The 9,020-nt window shown below is 38.7% G+C and overlaps 1 long non-coding RNA gene across 1 annotated transcript; it reads left to right on the forward strand.

The window, feature by feature from the left end:
* The first annotated feature begins 935 nt into the window (after positions 1–935).
* LOC144372031 (uncharacterized) lies at positions 936–8,243 on the forward strand. The gene is made up of 3 exons (XR_013432071.1): positions 936–1,066; positions 4,802–4,935; positions 8,061–8,243. It is a non-coding gene; the product is annotated as an uncharacterized LOC144372031 (long non-coding RNA).
* Positions 8,244–9,020: the final 777 nt, after the last annotated feature.

Below are 9,020 nucleotides of genomic sequence, written 5' to 3' on the forward strand. Positions count from 1 at the left end.
TCCTTACATGATAATTATGTCTGTTAGAAAATGCAGTCCCACTCACCCTCCAAGATAGTTCACTCTCCAGGAAATAATTCTGCTATATGAGCCAGAGCATATGAGTCCCCTTCTACATATCAACCCAACCCAATCCACCAGCTGAAAGAGTGGGTCAGGAGACAAAATCACATGAAAGGGGCAGCTACAAGGTGCCTCGCACAGCTCCAAGTGCTGTCCACTCACTAACACATTTAGTCTGATAATTCAGTATCAGTTAGGATAAGCAGCACTGGGCTGAGAGCAGCAGGAGTTGAAGCAAGGGAAGACTCCTGGCATATGGCACTCCAGGGAAGCAAAGGAGAAGCCATCCTTAGTTCATCGGGCCAAGCCTCCATGTGGTTTGGGGCATTTTTCTTTGAAGCTTAGCCTCAAGTACTTTTCTCCAGCCCTACCAATGATTCTTGGGATGCCTAACATCCTCTAGTGCACTAACCTTTCTACTTAAAGCAGCTAGTATTTCTACCCAAGAACACTGGCCTCTCATAAGCCATTAGAGCCCAGGATATTTTGGGGAAGTTTGCTAGAGACAATGGTAATAGAAAATTTATCTGCTTTAAGAGAGAGCCCCGGGCAGATGAGGTGGAACATGCCTGTATTCCCAGCTACTTGGAAGGCTGAGCTAGGAGGATGGCAAGTTTAAAGTTAGCCTATGCAACTTAGTGAGACCATATCTCAATATAAATGCTTTCCAAAAGGGCTGGAGATGTAGCTTAGTAGTAAAGTGCACATGCAAGATCATGGTTCAATCCCCATACTGCAAAATGAAGTTAGATAGATAGATAAATAGAGAGAGAGAGAGAGAGAATATGCAGGAAGCCTGTACATCTCCTTTACTTAGCTTATTCATGTGGTTAAACCAACTCCACTTGGCTTCTCTGTTTCTTACAGCCCAAACATTTACACTGGGTCAGGCAGGAAGACAGCAATTGGTGGGGGATAGACATGCATCGTCCCTGCCAGGTGGAGCCACCCGAATTTGTGTGCTATCTTCTAAAGTAGCCCTCTCCTCATCAGTCCTACTCAGGTAAGTGCTGTCTGGTTCTAAGCACTCAATTTGAGAAAGAACCTCTTTCCTTTGCCTCTCACATCTTTTGATTGCCTCTTTGATGGGTATAAATGGTATTTTACTTTCCCAGCTCACACATCTGGTAAGTGGCAGAGCTGAAAGTCTGGATACCATCCAGATTCCAGGCTTTCAACCACCAAGTTTAATGCCATATACCATCTGGACTCATTAATTTTTTTTAAAAAAAGGCAAAACAAAAAAATAGGGCCCTGAGACTAACCAGAAAAACAAAAAAATCTCAAATTCCACTTCATATTTTCTATTTGGCTTCGAACTCACCTCGTAAGTATTGCTGTGAAATAAAGTTGGTGGTGCCAATTTTGTAGAGGCTAGTAGTCATTTGCACTGCTCACCAATGACTTCTGGCTCTTCACCTTCTGGGCACCTGCAGGATTGACTTCCTGGTCACGTGACTAGTCCTGACCAAAGAGTGTACATGGAAGGAGTTTGTGCCATTTCTGGGTGGAGCATTTAATGCTAGTGAGAGAGGAGCCTGAGATATGTCTTTCTGATAGGACAAACAATAATGCCCGTGATCGTGTTTTCTCCATTGAGAAAACTATCAACCAAACCAAACTATCATTGTTGCATAATGTGAGCAAAACACAGATCTTTTTGATTTTAAGCCATTGAAATTTGGGGGTTAATAACTATCATAGCCTGCTGTAGTCTATCCTGACTGATGCAACTGGCCTCCTATATCCATAGTTTCACCAGTTGAGGATCAAATACTTTCTTTAAAAAAACTGCTTTGAGGGCTGGGGCTATAGCTCAGTGGCAGAGTGTTTGCCTAGTATGTGTGAGGCACAGGGTTTTACCCTTACACTGCATAAAATAAACAAACAAAATAAAGGCATGCTGTTCATTGACAATTACAAAAATAATTTTAAAAAAACTGCATTTATGGGATGTGGTGATGGCTCAGTTGTAGAGCACTTGCCTAGCATATGTGAGGAACTGGGTTTGATTCTCAGTCTCACATTTAAAAAAAATAGATAAAACCAACAAATAAAATAAAGGTATTGTGTCCATATGTAAATAAAAATACTTTAAAAACTGCATTTATACTGAACATGTATAGAAATTTCTTCTTGTCATTATTTCCTAAACAAATCAGTATAACAACTATTTTCATATAATTTACATTGTACTATGTTTATAAGTAATTTAGAGGTGATTCAAAATGTACCAAAAAATATGTATAGGTTATTCAAATATGTACTTTGTATAAAGTGAAGAACATTCATTGATTTGGGAATCCAGGAGAGGTCCTGAAACCAGTCCCTCTAGGATACCAAGGGACAATTGTACATACAGTATGATTGTTTTCTCATTGATTCAAACATTTTTCTGCCCAGCTGGTAAAGAGTAAAAGCTCAAGCCACATTCCTGAAGGTCCCAGTTTAATACATCTGGGATGGGGAACAGACCTGTGCACTGTCTGGTATGCCCAGCCAATTCTAATGGTCTAGCAAGGTTGAGATTCCTGCATGGCTACATCTTGTGATGGTAGATTAAAATATGGTGTCTACCTTTGAGGGATACCTATACTGGGAGGACAAGCCCAGAGCCAGAAAAATTACACTACTAACACGGAAAATGACCTGAAATATGAAAAAGTAAGTAAGAATATATAAGCAATTGATGAAAACTAAAGTTATACATGTAATAGAAAGTAGATATGCTTCCTGGCAAATCCATTCATCAACTCTGTGACCACAAGACCAGGTACCCAAGCTGTCTGCTTAACATGGAGACTATTATCTGTCACTATACTTTTCAGTTATGTAAAACAAAGCTTAGAAAAGCTCTAAAGATGTGGCCCAGATTCAAAATAGTTAGCAGAGAGCTAAATTGGACTCCAGATCCAGGCTTTTATCTATCTAGGGCCCAAGGCCTTGGCTGATTCATTTACGGTCCCTGCTTCTCTTCCAGATTTTTTTCTTGTTTCCCCCTTTACCTTTAACCATGTATTCTGACCGCATTAAACTGCCTGACACTGCAGGCCCATACCATTCCACTTACTGCACACTGCAGTGCTTTGGCTCCAGCTGTCCTGTCTGTCTGGCATGCCTTCCCTCAATCCTCTCCACCTTGTTTCTGAACCCCAGCCAAGTTATTGAATACTTGATTGGCTGGCCCCATCCTTGGTGCTATGACTGCCCCCAACAGCAATTCCTTTACTGGCTGACTTAGCATCTCCATCATTAGGTTGCAGTTGGGTCTCAGTTTCCTTTCTCTGAGTCATGTAACTAGCATTGGGGACACTGTGCTAAAGCACCAGCCATGACCCCGTGAATGCTTAACTCAGCTAAATCACATTCCTACAACCCACAAGACAGATCCTTTCAACAAGACCACACAGTGAAATATTTATGAAATGCCTTTGTTTTCTGGTAATTTTGTGACCACTGTACAATTCTCCACCTTTGTGAATCTCAGTTGTCAGAAGTAAAGTAGAACTAATGGGAGTAACTGCCTCATGGTTGTGAGAATTTATTAAGATGTAAACTTGAGTGCCTTGCCTGGTTCATAAGGGAGACATGAACTAAATCCCAACCACCTTGGTTGTTATGAGTATCTCCTTATTACAACACTGCTATTATCTCTACTCAGCATACTCCCATAGATGTCATCATTAATATTATCACTCATACTTCCAACCATGTCTAAGTGACTGTGCTAAACATTCCTTCCTAGAATGCATATTATCCTCAGAATCCTCAAAATGTATTCTTCACAGTCTTGTAATGATTGGGTGTCCCAATCATAAATTATCTCCCTGGTACCTTCAGGAATCTCTCCAGTGCATTTTTGGGAAGTCTGTAGCTGCCAGACAGTTCCATTCAGGCTATCTGGATATGGCTAAGAAAACATAGGTTCTCTTTAGCCTCCCACTTTCACTGACATTCTTCTCACTATGGGTGTTTCCAATTCATTTATGGTCAGCCCAGGCCACTGTGGAGATGGCCCCTATGTCTCCCTATGGAAGGATCAGGATGGCAGTCAAACAGGCCTGTGGGCTTCTGAAATCATTGATAACTCTAAAAGGAATAATACCTGCACAAAGCTTATTTTTTTCTTACTAGAAGGAACTCTAATAATGGGGATTTTAGTTGGGAATAATAATGCCCTCAGAGTGATCTAATCTTGTCCCCCTTCCCTCCTCATCTTTCACATATCTGAAGCACAGTAGGCAAAATTGGGGTTTTGGTGAGCATTTCCAGTTGAGATTGTCTGTTGAATGAGTCTGGGCTATTATAAAATGACAAGAAAACAGATCCTTTCCTCACTACCCAAATGTCATCAGAACAGGAAACCTTTGAGGGAAAACAAAGCTTAAGCTACAGAATAAAAAAAAAAATGGAATATTGACTTTTCTGATTGGAAAGATTCTGAAGACCCAAGCTTTGAGTGGTGTTTGCTGAGACCCCACACTGAGATGAACACCCAGAGGGCATGTGAAAAATAAAGGAGAGACCCATTTGTAGGAAGAAAAGAAAACAGCAGGTATGTTAACATTGTTGGTATGAGAAGAGACCAGAAATCAATGAAGAGATAAAGAGGTGGCCCAAGAGGCAACTTGCCTCCAGGAAGGTCAATGACCAAAGTGAGAAGGCCTCAGATTGGGAATTTTTCCCAGAGGGATGGAGTGAGAAAAAGCTTTTTTTGTTTTGTTTTGTTTTGTTTCAGAACCTTGTTGACACACAATGGCTTAAATAAATGTTCATTCCCATCTCATCTGACTCATTTTGCTGGAACAATGAGCTTACATTCCACAGCCTGGACTGACCCTCCTGTACCTCACTACTGATAAAGCATAAAGGGTATGATTAGTGCTTTTTGCATGAAGAAGGACCATGAAATTAGCTGGCTTCTCTTTTGTGTAGCTTCTGACAGCAATATATAGCAACCTATCTTGTATTCTTGTGTCAGCCATTTCTAGGGGAAAAAAAAGTTTGGGAGGCATGATCGAGGAACATTTTTCACAATTTAGCAATATGTAAGCAACAGCCTTTCAAAGTAAAAAAAAAAAAAAAAAGCAAGAACGAATTCCACAGTTACAAGTAAGGAAAGAGGACATTAGATGGGTGCAGTAGTGCGGGCCTGTGATTTCAACTACTCAGAAAGCTGAGGCAGCAGGATCGAAAGTTTGAGACCAATCTAAGCAATTTAGTGAGACCCTGTCCCAAAATAAAATAAAAAAGGCTAGAGAGGTAGCCCAGTGGTAGAATGTCCCCGAGTTCAATCCGAGTACAAAAAAAAAAAAAAAAAAAAAAAAGATGGCATTAGGATGAACACTGTGGTAAAGAATTGAAATTAGTAGTATCATTATAAACTAAAGCTTTTTAATGAAAGGAAAACGAAAACAAATAAAAAGAGATGTATGTGTATGCATGCATTTATAGACATAACGTAGTTCCAAATTCTGAACACTAAGAGGACTTAGAACTCTTGTTCCATAAAAATGAGCAGGACAGATCTCCACCCAGATCTGGATTCTAAATACTATTCTCCAATAATAGAGACTTGAAGAAATTGTTGCTCCCAGAAATGGAGCAGGAAAAATGTAAAATCATCCTGGAACACCTTGTGGTGTCAGAAAATAGAGAGATACTTAATAATGAATAGGGGCTTAATTTTTTTTAAATGGTAAATTATAATTACATATATCAGGAGGATTCCTTGTAACATATATGTAATGATTGCAGCATAAATTGGTTGATTTGATAGAGACTTATTGAAAAGATACAGAAACCAATATGAAAGAATTTCCAATAGCCAAAGTTGGAACATTTTGAGAAACTAACTATAGTATTGGACTATAAGTCATAGAATTAAATAGATAACCATAAGTCCATATGAATAGAAAAAAATAAGAAAGAAAAGAATAGAGAGAGTTGTTTCCTTAAAGATAATTACAGTTTATAAATAAAGAAAGGATAAGTGAAATAAAAATAAAATAACCTTTAGGAAACCATAATAATAAGTGTTATGGGTAAGATCTATGAATGGATGCCAAAAATGTAAGTGAGCAAAAACATTTTTTTCCTCTAGTATGGGAATTTAATCTAGGGCCTCATGCATGACACACCAGTATTCTACCACTGAGCCACATCCCCTAAATAAGTAAAAATTGAGAGAGAAATAAGATATTTACAAGGTATCTTTCCCAAGATATTTATTAATCACAAAGGCAGAAATAGTAAGTTTATAATAAGAAATCCAAGAAGCATCACACTATTGAAATTAATATCACTCTAATCAGTCATGTTGATGTATCCCCCTTCCCACCGAATAATCCCATAAGGACCTTTCACCTCTGTGGCATCTCCCAACCAGATCATAAGTAAATACCAAACTCAAGAGGAGAGACCTTGTGCAAAACATCTGACTAGCATCTTTTAAAAGGCTCATGGTCATAAAAGACTAGAGAGACTGAGGCACTGCCATAGACTTGAAGAGACTAAGGAGTCATTATGACTAAATGCAACACAAGATCCCAGTCAGAAACAAGACCTTAAAGGAAAATTGGTGAAATTCAAATAAAGTCTATAGATTAGTTGATAGTTTTATAACCAGGATTTTGTCTTTGTTTTGATAGTTGTACTATAATTATTTATTTATGTATTTGTATTGAGGATTGAAGCCAGGAGGATTGTATTGCTTGGCCACTGAGGGAAAACCCTATCCCTTTTTATTTTATTTATTTATTTATTTGAGACAAGGTCTTGCTAAGTTGCTTAGGGCCTTGCTTACTTGCTGAGGCTAGCCTCAAGCTTGATATCCACCTGCCTTACCCCCTTGAGTTTCTGGGATTACAGGAATTCACCCTTGTGCCCAGCCTAGTTAATCTTTTTAAGAGTTAATATGAGTGGAAACGGGGTGAAGGGACTGCAGGAATATTCTGTGATTTTGTAGAGGGCGAAAAATACTTTAAACAACACCAATACAAAACCCTTGGTTAATAATGATAGAATTGAGAAGTGAGCTTCACACCAGCATTTTAGGTTAGGTGTGTGTGAGGGCATGTGACATAGTTCACATCAGTGGGCAAGTAAATCTCTCTCCTGCTCTTTTTCCCTGGCAAAACCTGATGTGAGGGCAGGAGACCAAATCAGAGAGTGTTTCTCAGCATAGCTAGATCATCAGAAGAGAGAGGTGCAAAGAGAAGTCCAGAGCAGACTTTGAAATTAGGGAGTTTAAAAGAAACAAATTGTTCTGATAAGGGAAACAGTGGAGGAGAATATTGGGGAAGGGCAGGGAATATAAAAGTTGGAAAGGGACAGAAGTTCAGGGAGCTTTGAAAAAAGATTCCTAGCATTCACAACTTATACAAGTTGTTTGCATTAAAAACTCCTTCCATATCCCCAGACCTTTGTAAAGTCTGCTGCACATACAAGCTTGGTGTCTGTGTCCATGGGTCTCTATGTCTATTAATTTGTATATGTTTGTGTATGTCTAACTATGTCAGTGTCTATAAGTATGTTTGTCTATATTTTTATGGTTTTTTTTTTTGTTCTGTGAGGCAGTCCATATCTCTGTGTGTACATTTGTTTGTCTTTATTTCTATTTATTTGAGTCCATCCATAAGAGTGCATCTCTGTGTGTATATTTTTGAGCCTGTATATCTTCTTTTTGTGTGTATGTGTGTGTATTGGAAATCCCAGCAAAGGACTGATTTCTTGTGACAATGGATTTACATACAAAGTCACGGGACTCAGAGGACCAACAAGACATCAGCCAAGACAGAAGGAAATTGAGCCCTAGGTATCTTAAGAATGTAAGGTCTTAGGAATTCAATGACATCTTTGCATAGGCATTGGAATTTCCCCCAGGCACTTGGAATGCTGGTGGGGGTGGAGTTTCATGTCAGTAATAGCTAGAGACTTCAGAGGGCAGGATGACCCTACTCCAAGTCAGCTTACTCTGTATTATCTCCATTTCACAGGTAGGGAAACTGAGTCTCACAACAGCACTTTGATGAGACTGAAGAGAAACAGCCAGCTGATGAGCCAGCAGAGGCCTCTGGGTGAATTGAACACAGTGAACTGCAGTGAGGAAAATCAGCATCCGATCTATTTTCTTTCAGTCTTTCTGATAATAAAGTCTCTTGGGCATAGTCCATCTGCAACACCTCTCTCTTACTGCTAGTGTTTCTTTTTTATCAGTCAACACATGCTAGGAGCATCACAATCTCAGGATACAACCAAACATATTCTTCCATAAATGTGCAAAATGACTGCTCTGCAGATATGTGATGTCACAATCATAGCACACCCTGTCCCACCCCTCCAAAAAAAGAACAAGTCTGGTTGGATTCTTAGATAACTTGGCTGTCTTATCTACATAAACTTAATGACAGGGCAGATACTATTTTTTTTCCATTTAGGAGACATTTTAATTTTGACAATAATTTTGGGAATAAAACATGAATCATTCAATTCACTAAAAACCATTTAACATCTGAAGGCCTCCTGAGCTCCTAAAAAACTTTAAAATAAATTTTATGTATTTTTTAGTTGTAGATGGACACAATACCTTGTTTTTTTAAATTTAATTTTTATGTGGTGCTTAGGATTGAACTCAGTACCTCACACATGCTCAGCAAGTGCTCTACCAGTTCTCCAAAAATTTTTTTGAGATTTGTGCCATGAGAAGTAAATTCAAGAGAGTTTCTGTTTGTTTGTGTAATTTTTTTATTTTAGAAATATTCAAGGCTATGAAAGAGTTACAAGAACAGCAAATAATCTTTTATACACTAGATTTGACAGCTATTATTTCTGACAAATTTACCTTGTAAGCTCTTGTGTGTGCATGCCTCTCTTTCTGTACGTATTTATATGTGTATAGGTATATGTATATGCACATGCATATTACACACACACACTATTTTAAAGCATTGAGATTC

Source organism: Ictidomys tridecemlineatus, chromosome Y (genome assembly GCF_052094955.1).
Source record: "Ictidomys tridecemlineatus isolate mIctTri1 chromosome Y, mIctTri1.hap1, whole genome shotgun sequence".
NCBI lineage: Eukaryota > Metazoa > Chordata > Mammalia > Rodentia > Sciuridae > Ictidomys > Ictidomys tridecemlineatus.